Source organism: Saccostrea echinata, unplaced genomic scaffold (assembly GCF_033153115.1).
Source record: "Saccostrea echinata isolate AGI-Se365-2 ecotype Australia unplaced genomic scaffold, CSIRO_AGI_Sech_v1 ptg000037l, whole genome shotgun sequence".
NCBI classification, from domain to species: Eukaryota; Metazoa; Mollusca; class Bivalvia; order Ostreida; family Ostreidae; genus Saccostrea; species Saccostrea echinata.
In genome coordinates, this window is record NW_026889786.1 from 1,483,695 (window position 1) to 1,503,934 (window position 20,240).

The 20,240-nt window shown below is 32.8% G+C and overlaps 1 protein-coding gene across 5 annotated transcripts in view; it reads right to left on the minus strand.

Moving 5' to 3' along the window:
• The window catches only part of LOC133200160 (neuronal calcium sensor 2-like), a 59,222-nt gene that overhangs the window by 19,391 nt on the left and 19,591 nt on the right, over nt 1-20,240 (minus strand). For 3 of the 5 annotated variants that reach the window (XM_061335921.1, XM_061335923.1, XM_061335922.1), the window contains exons 2-3: nt 11,212-11,261; nt 2,191-2,246 (exon numbers count right to left, since the gene is read on the minus strand). The gene's annotated coding sequence lies outside the window, so the exon portion shown is untranslated. Of the gene's footprint in view, nt 1-2,190; nt 2,247-3,105; nt 3,344-10,443; nt 10,460-11,211; nt 11,262-20,240 lie in introns of those variants that run through there. The other 2 variants (XM_061335926.1, XM_061335925.1) reach the window with 2 other exon arrangements.

Here is a 20,240-nt window from a genome sequence, read left to right on the forward strand (position 1 = left end):
ACTGTGTGATTTCTGTGATTTGAGCTTTTCAGAATGAATTCTTTTGAAGACAACAGTGCATTCAAATTTTTTCTTTTGGGATTTCTGTCAATTGAATATGCACAAGTGTATTTTAATTTTTTGTGTGATTGAACCATAAAACTGGACTTTGGCACAATTCATTCATTGTCTGTAGTGGTTTATAATTCTCTGTGAAGTCAGACAACTTATTTGTCTGGTACAATGTATATATGGATCGAAACTTGTAAATAAGTATGTCCTCTATTCAAAATTTCTGGATGAACCACTTTCAAAATACATAGTAGTTTCCATCACTTTAAACAATCAAGAACTTCAAGCAGAACCTACTGATGAACTTAACAAAACATTGAAATACCAGTTGAATGGAAATGGTATGAAATGAAAACCTGTTCATCTGTAGCCCAGAAACTTGAAGGAAGATTCATCTCCCAATCCCAAGATAACTATCTCTCTGCATACAAATTAATGTTTGTATATTTTATAACCCATTCTGTAAATGATGTATTTTTGTAGTGTTTGAGGCAGTCTTTATCGGTGATCACTGGTATGAATCCAAGGCCAAACCTTGTATAATCCTTTAAATACTTCTCATGATACAGCAATTGATTAGCATCTTATTCCACATAAATGTTTTTCCAAGTGATTGAAACAATTATGTTCAGACTGAGCTATTCAGAGTATAAATTCACTGACATATTGAAATATCGAAATAAAATACAGGCAACAAATCTTCTAAATGACAGTGAAATTGCCAACATATATGTATATATTGTTTGAAAGCTCATTCTAACTCCTTTTAATACTTGTTCAACCAATTAAAGTAATACACTAGTATTTATAAGTTTATGTATGTGCAAGAACATATACACAGTGATTAAACAAATTAATACATTTAATATTTGAACATAATTATAGGTATTACCAGAACATTAGTTTCTCTACAGACAAAGATCAAGTTTGCCCAGCACGTCTGAACCTAAATATGAACTTAAAATGGGACACAAAGTTCATAAAACTTAATGGACCTTAAATTTGATTACCATTTTTATGTAAGCAGTTGGATGCTAGATGTTTGAGATTTCAAAGGAATTATACTTTCTCAGTTTGTACATAATATGATCCACTTAGTCCTTCCCAAGGGCTTAATTTGTCATCCAAACCCTGGATCAGGGAACACATATTCACAATTTCGTTGCTGCTGAGTGCTCATAGTTCTTCACCATGGTGCATTGTAACATTAAAGATGGAGATCTTTAAAGATTTATGAAGTATACTGTAAAAGGGAAATTTTCACCCTTGCTTTATTTTCATCCCTATTTTGCCCTGGCCCCAAGACCATAAAATTGAGAACAGACTTAAGTCAAAATTTCAAACCAATATAACTTTTGAAATAATTTTGATAATGAAACAAGATTTTCATCATAATTTTAAATTTAAATGTTAAATAAAATTGCAAAATTTTAAGCAAATACATTAAATAAAACTCAAGATATTGAAAATCAAATTTTTGACTTAAGTCTATTCTCAGTTTATGGTCTTGGGGCCTGGGCTGCATTCAAGTATTGGTTAAAATAGCAGCTAGGAGGTAGATATCTAGCTCTACTGAACAAATGAAACAGCTCACCTAGCCAATTAAGGTTTTGGATTTTGAATACAAATTTGTCAGTAATAACTAATTTTTGATACAAAGTGAACTGAACACAAGCAAAAATGTAAGTAAATTTTCTTTTGATTTGCTAAGATAAAAAAAATCAACCTATCTGTTTGTTAGTATTTCGTGTGATGTGAAGCAGTAACTAAGGAGGCCATCTTGGATTTGGTACAGTTATAGCATCAAATATTCATGCTAGCTTTCCTTACGTAGCAGCTAAGCTAGCATAGAGTTCAAGATTATAACTCTACATAGAAGATACATAGCCGCTACAATTCTGAATGCACCTTATGTCATCAGTGGAAGAATTAAAAACAGGGTTTATTTAACAGAGACAGAGTTACCTCCCTTTAGCACAACTGTGTGTAGGCAAATTAAAAAACGAAGAAAGTATAATAGGGTGAAAATAGAGGGAGGAGGTGTGTGTGAAAATAACACTGTACACAGTATACAGTAAATCAAAAAAGTATACACTTTTAGAGAGAAATTGTCTTGTGTTTTAACAGATTAACTCTTACCTGTGAAAACTTCTCCAAGTTCAGAGGAAATGGTTCACCTGTACTTTTATGTTTTCCTAGGGAGAAAAGAAAAAAAAAATACTTAAACAATTCTAATTAAAGAATTTTCTTACTTAGTATTTAAACAGACAGTAAAGACTTACTTGTTTCAGAACATATAATAAGTGAAGTGTTAGCTAAAATGATCGGTTGAAAGATCATACAATGATTGAAAAACCTGTTTTTACTCTGTAATTTGGCTGACATTCTTGGCAATCAATTATCCATTGTAGATATGATGAATTCACAGAATTGTTTTAAGACCTACGAACAAAATAGCTATCTGATGACCAAAATTCACATATAAAGGATGAATATCCTTGATTGCCCCCTTGATAATGAAAACTTAAAGTCTTACTGCAAGACTGCAGAAGCTTCTGTTGTTTTAATATAGAGGGTAATGCACCTATAACTGGATCCTACAACAAATCTAATTTTTTGTTGTTGACCATCTCCCAGAGTAAACAAACTGATGTTCTACAGCATCATAAGGGAGTGGAAATAATATAAACAAATTTCATGCTCTCTTCCTTCATGTCCAAACAAATTATTGTAATTTCAATCATTACCATGTTTACAAGAATGTTTACAAGATGTAGTAAAACAAGAAAAGTATACATTTACTCCTATATCTTCCAATATTTGTGTTTTTCTTAAAAATTTATTGTGGGATTAAAACTCGCTAAATTATCTAAAAAAACAAATAAACATCTGCCATAAATTTACACGTTCCATTCGAGAAGAAAAAATGAGACATTTCATTAAATTTATCTATTTTTAGTCATAATAATATCATCTATTATTCTGAAAATCAATCAAACAAAATTTTAAATTGCAAACTTTTGAATGACCACATGCTCAAAACAAACTTTTTACCTTAAAATTTGAAAGGTTAAAGCTGTAAATTCCAGAAAACAAGTTCACCTATCCTATCAATGGCACGTCTTTGTTAATCATGCAGGTTAAGTCTACAATGTTGGTAGTATCTCAAGTGAGCATGGCCCCTATAGTCCTGATTGCAGTGTAAGATGATTTTTTTCCCCTCCTATCAGTCTTCTAGCATGATTCAATGCTTGCTACATCTCATAAACTCTAGCACAGCATTGCTAAGAATCAATATGGAAATTCTCTTTATATGCATTTATTTTATTACACGATATTTCTTACGTATACATCCATGGATCATAGGAAAAAAAGGCAGCTGCAACTTTAAGTGTTCAACTAAGGGACAGAACATCTCACTGGTTTATTGTAATCAAATCAAAAACACAATTTAACCAAGTAGAAAACTAGTTCATTCCTCTTCAGTTAATCAATACCCAAGTTCTTTCTTTGGCCTATTCTGGGACTTTGTCTCACAAATAACAGTAATTCCCATCTATCCCAAAAGTCTCCATTCATAGCTTGATGGAAGACCCTTTTACATAAATTGGACACAATGACCATCGATTCCTTCTACTACTCGATTGAATGTCAGCCAATGTATGTGATATTCGACTTATCATCTTCTTCACCTGTCAACAAGATTACCAATACCTAAGCTTCCAGTTGGGAGGTAATCTTAGAAGGGGGTGGACAATGAGTCCATGTATGAGGAATGACTCTGTCAAACTGCCCAAATAAAGTAAAGCAGAACCACTTAATTCCTAAAAGGTGGGTGTTAGATATTTTGACATTTAAGATAGGACTGTTGCTCTGATTCATGATCCTTCTTCATGACATATTAAATGTGCATGTGTATATGCTAGAAAGGCACAAAATGACTAAAAGAAACATGTCCCCAAAAGGCACAAAATGACTCAAAGAAATGCATGTCCCCCACTTGAACTGGACTGCAAACTGTGTGTAGTAACATAATACACTCACTTGATATTAGCACTTTTCAATTAAAATTCTTTACTGCAATTATTGCATGACAATGAAATATCAACTGCTTTTATTTGAAAACCTTGAGGAGCAAACATCCAATTTCTAAATGACTTAAGACAATGGGCCCAAAGACAATGGGGTCTTGACAGTCACCTAACTTAGCAGCATGCACCAGCTCCTAGTAGTAATACACCCTACATAAGCTAGAAATCTATTATTTTCTCAATGCAGAAGCTGTCATCTTCCTCCATTCCAAATTACACCCCAACCAATAGCTTTGATACCCATGTATATTTTTCACAAATAAGCCTAATTTTAAGATCTCAATCCTTTACCTAAAGCTCCCATAAGTTTTGTATCTGGCACATAATCATACAAAAAGGTCTGCTGCTAGATGCCAAAGAGTAAACAAATAATTTTATTATCAATGTAATGCATTTTTAATACATGAACAACTAAGCTTTATTATAAGACCTGTACTTGGGAGCAAGCTAGGACCTTGTTTTATCAAAGAAATTAAATTTCTGATGTGATTTAGATTTGCATAGTGGACTCTTGCCAAAACTTAGTCAGGTGTAACATGCTCTTCATAAAATGGCACTATCTCATGGCATAAAAGTTTGACTGACTAAGCTAGTTCAAGGCTAACATCCTTGAAGACAAGTAACTGCTCATGCTTAAGAGAGAGTGAGAGAGAGAGAGAGCGAGCTATTTTTGCTATAACTACGTTAAACATTTGCAGTTTTTTCATCATTAAAGATTTTCTGAATTCCCATAAAGACCGGAAAAATTATGACCTTGCTGTGCATACAGTAGTTCACCAAATTTTAACTACCCCGGTACACCTTATATTAATTATTTACTCTTCATTTGCTAGACCAATATTTTTTTATTGCTCTATATAATCTTTTAGGAATACAAATATCCACGGATAAAATTTTTGTGAGCATACAGTCTCATGTAATTACACAAAAATAAAGTTCTGGTGAACAAGCATTCTGAGAGTATTGCATTAGCAATACTTAGTCGTCCCCTACCGACAAGTGTAATCTGGTTCCCGCTAAAAATTGAAAATGTCATAATTCTGTCAAAAATCAATGAAGCGGAATGAAATGCAAACTTGATATATAACTCATCAAGGTAAAGTCACATACCAAAAATCAGCTCAATATCTGCAAGCGTTTAGAAAAAAATTGAGGATAACCCTGAAAAATTCAAAAGGTAGTAAATCCACTAAAAATCATTGAAGTGGAACGAAATGCAATCTTGACTTGTAACTCATCAAGATACACTCACATACCAAAAATCAGCTCAATATCTGCAAGTGTTTAGAAAAAAGTGCAGAAAACCAAGTAGGACAGACTGAAAGACAGACAGAGGGACTGACAGACAGACGGGCAGCTAGACAGATGGACGAACAGACTCAGAGGAAACCTATAGTCCCCTCCGGTTTCACTGGTAGGGGACTAATAACACCTTTGGGGGAACTGAAGTAAAAATAAGACACAAATGAAAAATATCATTCAAAACACTCAATTAACCGAACTTTCCCAATATTGATATTACTTATACATTCCTGTATAGCATTTCCATCATTTCAAATAAAAATATGAATATTCATCAAACCCTTTGGGGGCTTTTAAAGATAATTTTAAAAATTTTGAAATCAAAATGACTATCAATGACAGCTAGATTTATGGGTATACTGGGATGTTTAATATGAAGTGCCTTATGGTCACAACATTCTGAATAGGTCCGACAGTTCCACTGGTACATCAATTCTAAGTCTTAGCTTTTAAAGGAATCATGGAAGTTATCAGAAATTTTTTGCTGAGTTTTCAGACAAAAACTTGTCAAACTACAAACACATACAACTGTATGCAAAATATGGTGTTTATCATATATAGCTATTTCAAAATCTTGGATCAATGTAATTGGGTTTATTTTTCTGCTTATTCAACACATAACAAATGTGCATTAGGGCCAAAAGGTTATTTATATGCAGATTTTATGCAAGTAATATGTTCCTAAACCATTAATCATATGAAATGAAAATTTCATGTTTTAATTCTAAGAATTTGCATTAGAATGTCTTGATAAATATGTGACTGACAAATCTGTACGGAACTCTCTTGTGAATAAAGGATTCATAGAAGTACGTTAACTTTCCTTAAATTCTATTTAAACCAAATTTTCATACTACACTCCAAGTTGTACAAAATACCAATATCTGCAGCTATTTTTTTTTTATCACATCATAGGAACCTTGTGGTATTTTGGTATCAAGTTATTCATTACATTGTTTATCTTGCATTCTATACAATCTTGCAAATTTTAAGCCCCTTGCACAAGTCTTAAAGCAACGTAAAAAAAAAATATGGTGATAATTTGATAAAACATCAAGTTCTATCAGCAATCAACAAAACCTCTGCAGACAAAGTCAAGCACAGCACCAATTATCCAACCTCTCTACTGTAGTTTAATATGGATTATCTCCTGATTCCATGTATAAAACATGCAAAATTTAAATAAATCTTTCCTTCAGGAGAAAAATTTATCAAGATTGCAGAGTCTTATGTCGGACAACAGCCATGAAATATGTAGCTGCTACATAAAACTGTTGGGTAACTCCATAAATGATAAAAATGTTTTGTCTTGGTAATATTGGCTTACGTCATAACCAATATTTTGTAACGCTGAATACTATTATATTTTTTTTACAGCAATTTCTAAAAAGCTAATATTTCTGCTAGAAAATTGGAGGGAAAAAAATCTGAAGTCTCGAATGATAATTTGCTTTTTATAATAAAGGAAAAGAACATGCAGTTGCATCTGTAAGAATTGGAATATTGAACTGGTAGTTTTATATTAACAGAATTATTAACATTTTTAACTTTAAAGCTAAAACATGATTATGACATAAATGATTAAAAGTAAAACAACTTAAAGTTAATTTTATAGTCTTTGATAAATAGTTTGTTGACATTGAGTTCACAGTTAAAGCAAAATTCATGCATGTATGATTTACTAACATTTTACATATTTAAAGCAGCAAATCCCTTAGTTATACTGATATAGGCTACAGCATGGTTCAACTGACGATCAATAAGAACATGTAGTGGCCATGAATCTCAATTTTACAATTTATTTTTTAATATTTCCCCCATTTCTTTTTAAAAAATGAGAACGGTTTCTGTTCTGTTTTTTTTTTTTTTGGGGGGGGGGGGGGGGAGGGGAGGTCTCTCTCTTTGTAAAGAAATGGGCAATTCCTTGACTAGTCTGTCTAAAAGCTATGTCTAGTAGTTGTGACTGGCATTCATACAGACTCTAAAGGCCTATGTTTCTTCAACATTCAATAAGCTCTACAGTATAGATTTTTTAAAAAGCAAGCAGATTTTTCGTATTTGTTAGAAGATTTATTGATAATGTCAGGTATATTATTTGTTTCATCATTCACTGCCCAATTTTTATGTGGTTTCCCCAGGAAAATAATTGGTTTTATTGTTATCAGTCATATATATAAAAATCAAGACTTTCAAAATAATAATAAGAAACAAAACAACTCCATAAACTAATAAAGGAATGTAAAAAAGATCCATAAAATAATCTTTCTCACAGACATGAAAATTTGAATTTAGAGGTTGTTGATCTTCACAAATTTTTGATATGTGTAATCATAACAATTAAACTGAATAAATCTCATTCATTTACTGTAACACAATGCCTGATTTATTCTATGTACACAAATACTTGGAATTTCATGGTCCAACAGCATTGACAATTAAAGTATCAAATACCTGGGTAAATTTAGACAAACATGTTCAGCAACTTCTTTAAAATCAAATATCAAGATGCTCTATGACCTTCTACTTTCTTTCATATCTCTTTATCAATGTCCAGTTAAAAGCTTTTTTTATCACTTTTATCATTCGAATTGCTTTTTGATAGAGGGGAAGATGGTGTTAAAATTTTCATTTAACAAAAGGGGAGTAACTCTGCAATTAATGGACTTAGTAATAGTAAATGGTGCCTCATGGCACTCCTTTTATTTAGTGATCAACGTGGGGTGAACCACAAACAACATGACAATGAAGAACTACAACACACAACAATTAAATATTGAGAAGTATTTATAAGAGTTTTGATACGTAGGCTCCATCAAGAATCAGGGCAAAAAACTTTAAACATACCAGGTATATGATTTTGATGCAAAATAACCTTATAATGCTTTGCTCTCTCAAAAAAAAAATAAAAACAAAAACTAAAAACAATGTGTGTCAGGAATTCCAAAAAAAAAAAAAAAAATCACTCTCTGTTACATTCAACACTTTCTGAAAGGCAACACCAGTGTTAGAACTTGTTTTCACACAAAGTCAGTCACAAAGTCAGTACATTAGGATTTTATGGTCCAATTTTGTCAAGTGACAACTCTTTTGACCCCAACCCATAACACAACAGAACCTGTCCCACCCTCATAAAGCAATTCTTAATCCATTTTCAACCAAAAAAAGAAGAAGAGATCTTTCTAAGATTTCATGATACACCTTTAATTTAACATCTTTTTACTATAATGTTAGTGTAGTTTGCTACAAATTTTCACATGGTCAGTGACCCAGCATGAGGACAGGTAACCATATACAGTAAAACAAACTTATAACGAAGTGCCAGGGATGGATGATTTTGCTTCATTATAAGCATAATTCGTTATATCTGTTAGGTTCACAGTTCCCTGTAAGCGTCAATTATAATGTTTGCTATAAGTGCATTTTACTGTATCTCCATGGATTTGCAATTGCATTTGATATTTTTCCAAATCGCAAGATATTAGGGATTCTTTGTAATCATGTTTTTACCTAATTTTAAGTTTTTAAAAAAAACAAAACAAAACCTTTCCCATTGGCTGACATCTTTTGGACATTAATAGCATCAAAATGATTATGTTACTTAGATTAGTATGTAATATATAAAATAAAGACAGGAGTGTTGAACTTTATATAATAGAATGTTTATAATGATTTTAACAATACTTCTCTGATTTTCCATTTCAAAATGCATACACATGGGAATACAAAGTGTGGGATAAGGAAAAACCTATCTAATGAGTGAAAAAGAGTAAATGTGATAATACACATATCACATGGCTTTGAGGGTGACATACCAGAATATTTGCCCTGAGATGACAGGAAAACCCTGGAGTGTTATGTCACCCTGTGCCTTAGCACACCATAACTTTCCTGTCACCTCAGGGGATATATTCGGGTATGGTTGCCCTTAAAGCAAAGTTGTATACTATATAATATAATATTTAAAAAAAATCTTTTATAAATAACTAAAATAAGATACATGTATTATCTACATTGTTAAATTTTAGACAAACACAGCAAAAACGTTTTCATGACATTTTGAATACACTTTTAATTACTGTTTATGTTTCCTTAGCAACTGACAACTTTGAATCTTGAACCCAAGCTTATTATTAAAGTGCAACATAAGAACATGAAAGGTTGCTGAGAAGATAACTTAGCTGTTTCCAGCACATGTAATAACTGTGGTACACTGTGACAAATTTCTGTGAAAAATTGTGACTGTGCTCATGGCGTAAATTAGTCCAACGTAGAACAAAGCAAAGGAGATCTACAGTACATTTGTGATAAAATGGGAAAACTTATATATACATACAGTACTGTATTGTACATCAGCTGAATAAGTCGCCGCGTGGCGCAGTGGTTAGAGCGTCTGCTCTAGAGTCGCGGAGTAAGGAGTTGATCCTTTCGTCGCGGGTTCGAATCCCACTGTAGGACGTGGAGGCCGGTCCTTCGGATGAGACCGTATAAACTGAGGTCCCGTGTCGCAGAAGGTATTGGCATGAAAAAGATCCCTCACTGCTCAATGGTCGTAAGTGCCGAGCATAGGACAAAATTTGCAGCTCTCCACCAGCAAGTGGTGGCGTCTCCATATGAGTGAAAAATTCTCGAGTGGGACGTTAAACAACATACAAACAAACATCAGCTGAATATTGGTATATTAATCTGCATTATCTTATGCAGCTCAATTCTGTAGAATTTACTGTATACAGGGAAATTTTTGCCCCCTTCACCCTAATGTCATATATGTGGGACAAATTTAAAATGGGACTAATTCAAGAAAGACAGCATGGACACTTTTAAAAAAAACTGTTCTGGCTGATTTAGAACAGGGCAAAATTGTAAAACAGCAAAAATACATGGGTGAAAATAACCCTGTTTACAGTACACGTATATATATTATCTTTCTACAAAAGTCTGGTGAGAGGGCTTAGTTCATAACACAATGAAATAATTAGCCTAATATCAATATTTTACTTACCTTCTAGTACATTAATTCAAATATATTGACAAATATCTGTTGTGTTTTTAATATAAATCCTTGTCCAAAACTCACATTAAAACTCCCATTCACTTTCTGCATCTAAACAATTTTTTTTAAATTAAATATTTAGCTTCACTTTCTTCTTAGAAAGTAATGAATTATACCACAAAGAAAAATAAATAAGTTGTTTAATAAAACATGATGTACAGCCTTAGTTGTCCACACTGAAATATTATGTCCTTTTCTAATGAAGGTACGAGAACAATTGAGTTAATTAGCATGCAAGACGAGAGCACAAGCTTCATATAATCCAGGGAGTAAATATGTCTAACGAGGACATCGTAACAATTTAGTCAATAAAACTAACGATATAATCACATTCGTTCACCAATAGGAAGCCTGTTTTGCAGTGGACTAAACCAGCATGTACAAATACTAATCTATAATAATATGACACATATACAAATATAAAAGAATTGAATAACTAAATATTAACTCTTAGGACAGCATTTAGGATAGTGTTGGAAATGGTGAAAATAAAGTCTTGTGAAATTTTTATTGCCCCTATAGATATAACCAGAGCAAAAACTAAGACTTTTTTTGACGAAACAGGAATGCAATTTGTACATGTACATTTGACACAAGTGTACAATTTACAAATCTTATGCACTGAGTATATATATATAAATTTTTCTGCAATTAAAAGCTTTTTAAAAATTTGCATTTCTGCATAAATGCATAATAGAAATGAAATGTATTCCTTACCTGTGTGTGAAGTCAGTCAAGAATGTTTGTGAACCCTATCCCAGCAGTTTCTGTAAAACACATAAAAGCTATGTTAAAATGTTAGCAGCTGAATGACGACACCGTCTCTGTCCGATGGTCACACCTCACTATACCCTGTAGTCAATCTGTGAATACATCGAGAATCAAAAGACGTTCTCCTACTAAAAATCTGCAAGAAACTTATCAAATCTGCTCGAACTGTGAAACTGCCCCTAGCTATATGACACTTACTTTCTGATTTAATCATACATAATTACAGTGTCATAACAAATTTTCTTCGAAAAGTGATAGTTTGAAACATAACCCAACTTTAGTACAAGCATCTTGCAATCTTCTGGGGAGGTCGATTAACTGTTTTTCTACTGATCAATCAAGACATTTCTTACAATCAATGGACCACTGTCTGGAACTTTATCACTGTCAAACGATTCATTTATAAAGTTATCTCCCCTTAAAGACAATATTTTCTCCTTCAGTCAAACAAATGCAATCAAGCCTTAGCATTTAAATATGCATTAGAATACCACATCAAAGTGTTCAATAGTATGCTCATTCAATCTTTACATCTCCCTACTGTTTCAAAATTCTGACTCTCAAATATTAAGTCAATGGCATACAATGTCCAAAATATTTAGAACTTTTATTTTAAATATGCAATCAAACTTGACCTTCCAATGCAGAGATACAAAAAATCATTGTGAATTAATACAACACAAGAATTCAAATAATTAACACTAACATACATCATCAAATAAATCTACAATGTGTTTGTAGAACATGTCTTGGTGAGTTGCTTCTATCTGCATGATGATTTTGCCTGTAAAAATTAAGGTTATTCATGAAAAATTTTCAAAGGAAATATTAATTGATATTCCTAATTTTTATAATCTATAAATTAAGTTTTATCTAATTACACTAAATCTTTAATTTTTGAGAAAAAAACTTAATTGAAACTGGTATATGACCTCAATTGACTAACTTATAATTGAAACAAAATATGAATTAAAATCACAAATGCACAATATGTCACTGCGAGTTCAGATTTCATTTCTGATATTAATTGAATCAATTGGATTAATTAAGAATACTGACTCACAATTTTCAGAACATATTAAATAATTTTTTTTTTCATATGCAGTATCCTACAGTGAGAAATTTCTGAACTGATTAATTTAAACCCCTTAATTAAGATTTATGGGTGACTTTTCCCCCCTCTCTCTCTCTATCTGTGCTAATGAAATTACCTGATTAGAATCAGTCTCAGTGCCATGAGCAAAAAAGAACTCCTCCATTGCATAACAATTAATCTGATCTAGGGAATTACAAGTTGCTTGATTGCTCAAACCATGGGGTCTAATTTTTTTTTTTGGAGCAAAACCCAGATGATAAAATTCATCATTCTAAACATGATTGCCTGCATAAAACCATTTTCACAAAACAAGTGATCTTCCCTTCTGATAAAGTACATGTACCAAAATAAACGATCACCATCATTGATCTGGGAGGACATCTCTCCCCATTTTATATCCAATAGTGATCTAAATTGTAATTTCATTGGTGGCCTTAACATTCCGAGGTCCATGAAGATATACCCCTGATAAAAGCAATAAAAAGTGTGCATAAATGATAAGAGTCCATTTAAAAAGAAGAGATCAAGGATTCTGTTCTTACTCAGAAAGCAACAAAACATGCAAACGTGCATGCAGACTTTCATCTCTGTAGACATGGTAGACATGATCTTTGTTGACCTATTTAGATTGTATGATTCTGGGATTGAATAAGAATAACGTTCCAAGTATACCCCTCTATTTCATCAAAGCAATAAAGTTGAAGATTTACAGTGTCCAAAAACACACTGCTTTTAATGAATGAAGGACTACAAGAATGTATTGTGCTCGCAATTCATTTACCTCATCAATTTTAATTCTGGCACTCAATTATTAATAGAAAAAAAATGTTTGCAAATTACATGGACACCCCTTTTAAAACTTTCTATTCTGAAAAATAAAGAATACTGATAAAAACACCCTTATAACAAATCCTATGAACGGATGATTTTGATTCATTATAAATGTATTTCATTATATTGATTTAGTTTACAATATATTCTAAAGCCACAGAGAATGAAAATCACTTCACTGTAAATGTCAATTTATTATAAGTATGTTTGCTTATAAGCATGTTTTACTATACAGTTGAACTTCGGTATCTCGAATTCCACTGATATGTGGAACCGAAGTCCCAACCACTTTTTATCCTCGATATTTCGAATCCTCAGATATCTCGAAGTTTTTTCTTGGTCCCATCAAGTTTGAGTTAAAGAGGTTTGACTGTAGTTGGTTAACAAATTTAAGGAGGCCTCACTAAGCCACAATGCTCACATGAGTCACATTTCCTTTTTATCCTTTTCCCAGAATTATATACAGAATACATGTACATATATTTGAACATTATCTAAATTACTTCTTGCCCTGATGTTTTTTAAGAGAAAAATACTGTTTTGCTTTGTTGTTGTTTTTTTTTTTTTTAAATAAAATCCTATGTAAAACTTAAACATACCATTGTGGCCCATGCCATATATTCAAAAGATCAACATTCAAGATGTGTTTATATGAATAATTTGGGCCCTGTTGTTGCCAAGAAGAGATTTTTTAATTATTGTTTTTTTTCTCTTTGTATAAATCCTTTGTTAATTCTTCCATCCATCTAGTCAAGGGGTTATTAATTAAACAAAGAATCTTTACTAAATAAGAGTAAATATGATATATCAATTCTGATTAATGCCCCCTGCTGTTTTTGAGACGAATATCTTTATAAAGATATTTTTCTATGCAAAACTTCCTTCTTCGGGCCCATCCCAGCTCTAGGGGCCACAATGTGAACAAAACTCAATCTACACTACATACCAATTTGACTAATTGGGGACGTGGTGTTCTTGAAGATAAAAAAAAACAAAGATCAAGTTTGAGCACACGTGTCAGGCCAAACCCTTAATCATGTCTAAATTCATTTGTCAAGAGTATGGAGAATAATGTTTATTGGCAGAGTAACGGAATTGGTAGCTAATTCTCTAACTGAATTAGAACACCAACAATCAATAAGACAGGACATGGGACAGATGTCTTTGATCATATAAAGTCAATTACTTCTACACTTATAACCAATGTGTTGGAAACTCTGTCACAGTTCCAAAGGAATTCCAATACATGTACTAGCTTGGTCAAAAGAGTGTTAAACATCTTAAACAGCTAGTCCATCATCTCTTCTAATTGAAGAAACTTCAATAATTTGTATTTTTTAGAAACACAAACAATAAAATCTCCAAAACTTACTCTCAATATTATCAGATATTATATATATATATATATATATATATATATATATATATATATATATATATATATATATATATATATATATATATATATATATATATATATATACACATGTATAACACACATGGCTTAGAGGGTGACATACCAGAATATTTTCCCAAAGGTGACAGGAAAGCCCTGTAGTGTTATGTCACCTGATGCTTAAGGCAGAGGGTGACTAACACTACAGGACTTTCCTGTCACTGAGGGGCAAATTTTTCTGGTATAGTCACCCAAGAAGTCATGTGATATATGTTATACAATATTTTTAAATCAAAACAATCATCTAAATCATAGAAGTTATGATAAATGATCCTAAGATTTTTTCATGCTGTTTTGAACTACGATCCATTGTGTCGCCCGTGTTGTGCAGTAGTAAGAGCGTTTGCTCTAGAGTCGTGTAGTTTGAAGGAGTTGATCCTTAGGTCGCAGGTTTGAATCCCACTGTGGGACGTGAAGACCTGTCCTTCGGATAAGACCGTATAAACTGAGGTCCCGTGGTGGCATCTCCATATGAGTGAAAAATTCTTGAGAGGGACGTTAAACAAACAAAACGATCCATTGTTTATGTTTGCTTAGCAACCAACGTCATTGAATCTTGAACCCGAGCTATAATGTGTAGCATAAGAGCATGCGAGAATGATCGGTCGGGTGTTATAACTGTTTCCATCATGTGTTATAACTGTTTCCGTTATGTGTTATTACTGTTTCCCGTGTGATTCAGCTTTCTTTAGGGTATATAGTGAAACTTGTTACATTTGTGATAAGATAGAAAAACTTACTCAAAAATGTTATATTTTTTTAATTATGGACTTCAGTATAGGTCGATATGTGGTTATAAGGACCCATGTCAAGTGATACTGACTGAAGACACAGAAAGTATTAGCGACCGGGCTTGTGATATTGCTATCATTTTCTGGGTCTGAGGTCAATATCACATGTGTCTTTATAACCACACATTGACTGTTCACTGAAGTCCATTATAGTTAATATTATATAATCACTCAAAGGGAATGCTCTGACATAGTCCTAACTGAACAGACATGGCTATCATTATGTCACAAAGGTAAAAACATGTCTCATATCATGACGTCACATTCTACATAACTTTGATGCAGCCTAACAGTGAGTCATACCATATCATGTTCCGTAGATGCAATTTTGCGTCAATATCACAAAAGGACAAATATCACATGACGTCCTTTCAGCCGATGAAATTTACGAAAATAATCTTCTCATATATCTTGAACACTGACCTGAACCTACAATGAGGAATTTTGAGGTCAAGGTCATATGGAAGGTTAATGTAAGTACTTTATGACACACTTAATTAGCTCTTACCAATACCAGGGTATGAATTTTGATTAAATTACCATAACCGGTTTCTTTGAAACTGAGCTAAATGCAAAGTGTGAGATGTATACTACCATATTTGTCCTATTAAGCACCTAGGATCCGTAGAATAAGGGGTGCTTTTTAGTTGCGTTACAAGATGTAGTATTAAAACAAATAGAAACATACTTTGATAAAAGTATCCCTATCTACAATGCATTTTAAAAGTGGCAATTATGTCCCTTCATTCTAAAAATAATATATACAATAAGGTATTAAAAAGTCAGAAACAATGTAAACACTAAAATTTGAAATTAAATATGTCATTCGATGAATAAATTTATAAAATATCATCAATGCACAGTGACCTTATTCTGTTCACTATTAAGCTAAATTATAAAGGAAGAAGTACAGTATATTTAAGGGGGAGGGAATATTATTCTAATGAACTGACAAAAGGGCAGCTGGGGGGGGGGGGCTTAAATGGCAGGGGCCCTTAATAGGGCAAATACAGTATATTCCAGGATACCTGATTCATCTCAGTCCTAATGAAAATCCATTAATTTTCTTTGACTCCACATCCAAAAAATTATGGAATATATGCTTCTTTTTGCCCCCATAAAAGTCAAATTTTGAAAATCTCTTGAAATGTTCTAAATTGTATATATTGTAAAAAAAATCTGAAATAATCAAAAAAAAAAATTATGTAGTTTGGAAGTAGATTATTGGCAATTTTTGTTTCTAAATCAGTGTCAGGACAAAATGGACATTTGTTCAATTTTGATTATATAACTTACAGAGCGCAGACCTGCACCATTACAATATTCACATATTTCATTGATATTATCATTCTATACATTATATCAAAGACTGAGTTGGAGCAGACCTGCGCTCAGTGAGTCTTAATCAAAATATTGATGAAAAATACACATTTTTCTCTAAAAATTATTGAAATTTTGAACTTGTGTCATTCTCTTGACGTCATATTTAACATATGGCATCATGGCTGACGAAAATATTTAATGCTTTGAAGTCTGCAGATATCGCCCTGACTTAGAACAAAATTACATGTATAGACTTCTCCATTAAAGTTTGATTTGGGGGGGGGGGGGGGGCAAATATTGGTCATTACAGAATATAGTCCTTTCAAGTTACTTCTCCAGTTTTCTTTCCTTTTAAGCAAGCAGACTCTAATACCACCTGTCTGTTACATTAAAAACTTAAAATAACATAGCCATACACAGAGTAAAAATGGTGATTTTTTTTATGCCAGAATTATTTCCCCTCATACATAATTCACCAAAAAGAACAATTACCTCCCCTGACAGCCCAGACTCTGAAATGGCTAATAATACAGTAATACAGCCAAATGCAACACCAAATCTCATTACATTCAGAAGACTAATTGTCTGAAGACACACTAATTGTCTTAGGACATTAGGCTAACCAGATATATTCCCTACAGACCATAAAGAAGTGTAGGAATGAGACATAGGCAGGGGCATATGTAAGCACATTATACCACAACATTTACATCATAAATCTTAAAATCACAAATGCTTCCAAAATTTTCCTCTTTGTAAAACAGAATTAGTCAGTGCTATTACCATAGTGTCAATCCCTATGCATTTGACACTTGGAGGCAATCTTTGCATTGTTCATACATCTGGGAATTTTCTATAGACGACGAATCTACATTTTTAGGCATATTGATGACAAAGTCTAGTCAGCCAGCTTGAGAAATTTAACCAAGGAGACCCCTTCCCCTTCCTCCAATTAAAACAAAAGCCAATCCCATTCATCCTAAAAACAGTTTACATGACAGCATAAATTAAAGAGTACCAGTGTATATATCAAAAACTTTATCCTAATTTAAAAGAGGACTTCAGTGGTCACCTATGTATCACAATTATTTCAACATACTTGACAAATATGTATGATCAACTTTGTTACAGTCAGTAATAAGTGAAAGTGTGTTTATGTAAGATTGTTAGCTGCTTACAGGAGGAAACCAAAGACAATACATAAAACAAATGTGCCATCTGTCTAAAGAGGCGTTAGAGTGCTTTGTGAATTGATGAAGTCAAAATTGGTTTTTTCGGCTTTCTCCATGTCCAGAATCCCCCAAGGTATCCATGCTAATAAGAACATATATCTCTAAATGTTATTTTGAAGGAAGCTGCTCAGAAACTTTAAATCAACAGGCATTTTTTATTTAAAAGAGTACAGGGAAGTATGAAGACCCGTCTGGCCTTGACAGCTTTCTAAGAATTTACTGCATGACAAGGGATATACATGTACCTTAGCTAGACGTGGCTGTAATTAATTTAACAAAAGTATAAGTTCACAATAACTGATTGTATTATTTCATAACTATAACCAGGTTGTAATCTTTCGACCGACTTCTAAGACAACCCAATCCAATCAAAACAATTCAAACTGAATGACTCTCAAAAAGCATCTGTATCAAAAGACCCAAATTTTAGAACTTGATGATTTTCCATTCCTATATCTCAGCACTTATCAATGTATCAATCCTTCCATGAGGTTTGATGTAAGATACCATATAAATATCTCAAGAAATTCTGACGAGCAATTCAAGACCAACTTTAATCCATTTATTATAAGTAAAATTGTCAATACCCTGGTATATAATACAATAAAAATCTGCTTGGGAATTAAATTACATTCATAGTATATCAAGGACTTCAAACACAGGAAAATACAATTCACATTACCCCCCCCCCCCCCCAAAAAAAAAATTAAACATATAAATTAGGGATGTCAGTACATACAAGTAGTACACATCCCACATGTCAGTCATACTATACAAGTAAATCATTGAAGAAATATTATTTAATTGATTACTCTTTAGAAATCTGATACTTAATTGTAATATCAAATTTAAGTTAATAAAATTGAGAAGATTTTTTTTCATCAACTGGTCTGTTGGTTTCCAAGCTTAGACTCTCATTTGATATTGTGGAATTTATTATTTTTGTGAACAAGATGTGTTTGTGAAACACTGATGCCCCCGTATGGCAACTCATATCAAAGGCTAATGGTACCCAAGGAAAGGCCTTCTAACAAGAGATACACATGTGAAATATGAAAGCCCTGGCACCAACCATTTAATAGTTATGACCAAAGTTAAAGTCTTTCAAAAGTAGGTCAAACTCCAAGGTGAAAGGGTCAAAGTTGTTTGTATCCAAAGAAAGGTCTTGTCACAACGATTACATATGTGAAGTATGAAAGCCCTAGCACCAACCGTTCAAAAGTTATGGCCAAAGTTAAAATTTTGCAAAAGTAGGTCAAACTCCAAGGTCAAGGTCAAAGGGTCAAAGTTGTTGGTATCCAAAGGAAGGTCTTCTGACAATGATTACATATGTGAAGTATGAAAGCCCTAGCACCAACTGTTCAAAAGTTATGGCCAATGTTAAATTTTTGCAAAAGTAGGTCAAACTCCAAGGTCAAGGTCAATTTAGGGTCAAAGTTGTTAGTATCCAAAGGAAGACCTTGTCACAAGGATTACATATGTGAATGATGAAAGCCCTAGTACTAACCGTTCAAAAGTTATGGCCAAGGTTAAAGTTTTTCAAAACAGGGTCAAACTCCAAGGTCAAGGTCAATGTGTCAAAGTTTTTGGTATCCAAAGAAAGGTCTTGTCACAAGGTATACACATGTGAAATATGAAAGCCCTTGCATCAACGGTTTAAAAGTTATGGCCAAGGTTAACATTTTTCCAATAGTAGGTCAAACTCCAAGGTCAAGGTCAAAGGGTCAAAGTTGCTGGTATCTGAAGAAAGGGCTTGTCACAAGGTATACATCTGTGAAGATTGAAAGCCCTAGCACCAACTATTCAAAAGTTATGGCCAAGGTTAAAGTCTAAAAAATATTGCAAAAGTTGGTCAAACTCCAAGATCAAGGTCAAAAGGTCAAATTTTATGGTACCCAAAGAAAGGTCTTGTCACAAAGAATACACATGTGAAATATGAAAGCCATTGCTCCAACCAATCAAAAGTTATGGGCAAGGTTACAGTTTTTGCGGACAAACATACAGACAAAATGACAGCTAGACAGACAGACAGATGGATGGACAGGGCAAAAACTATATGCTCCCAGATCTTCGATTACGGGGGCATAAAAAGAATGATTACAAAATAATTGTGAAATAACTTATTTTACAGACTATTATTACTCAGGGGAGTTTTTGTTCATTGTTTTCATGATATTAAGAGCCCCATGAATTTATGTCCTCCAAGAAATGTAAAAATGGTAAGGTACAGTTTCATTACAATTTTC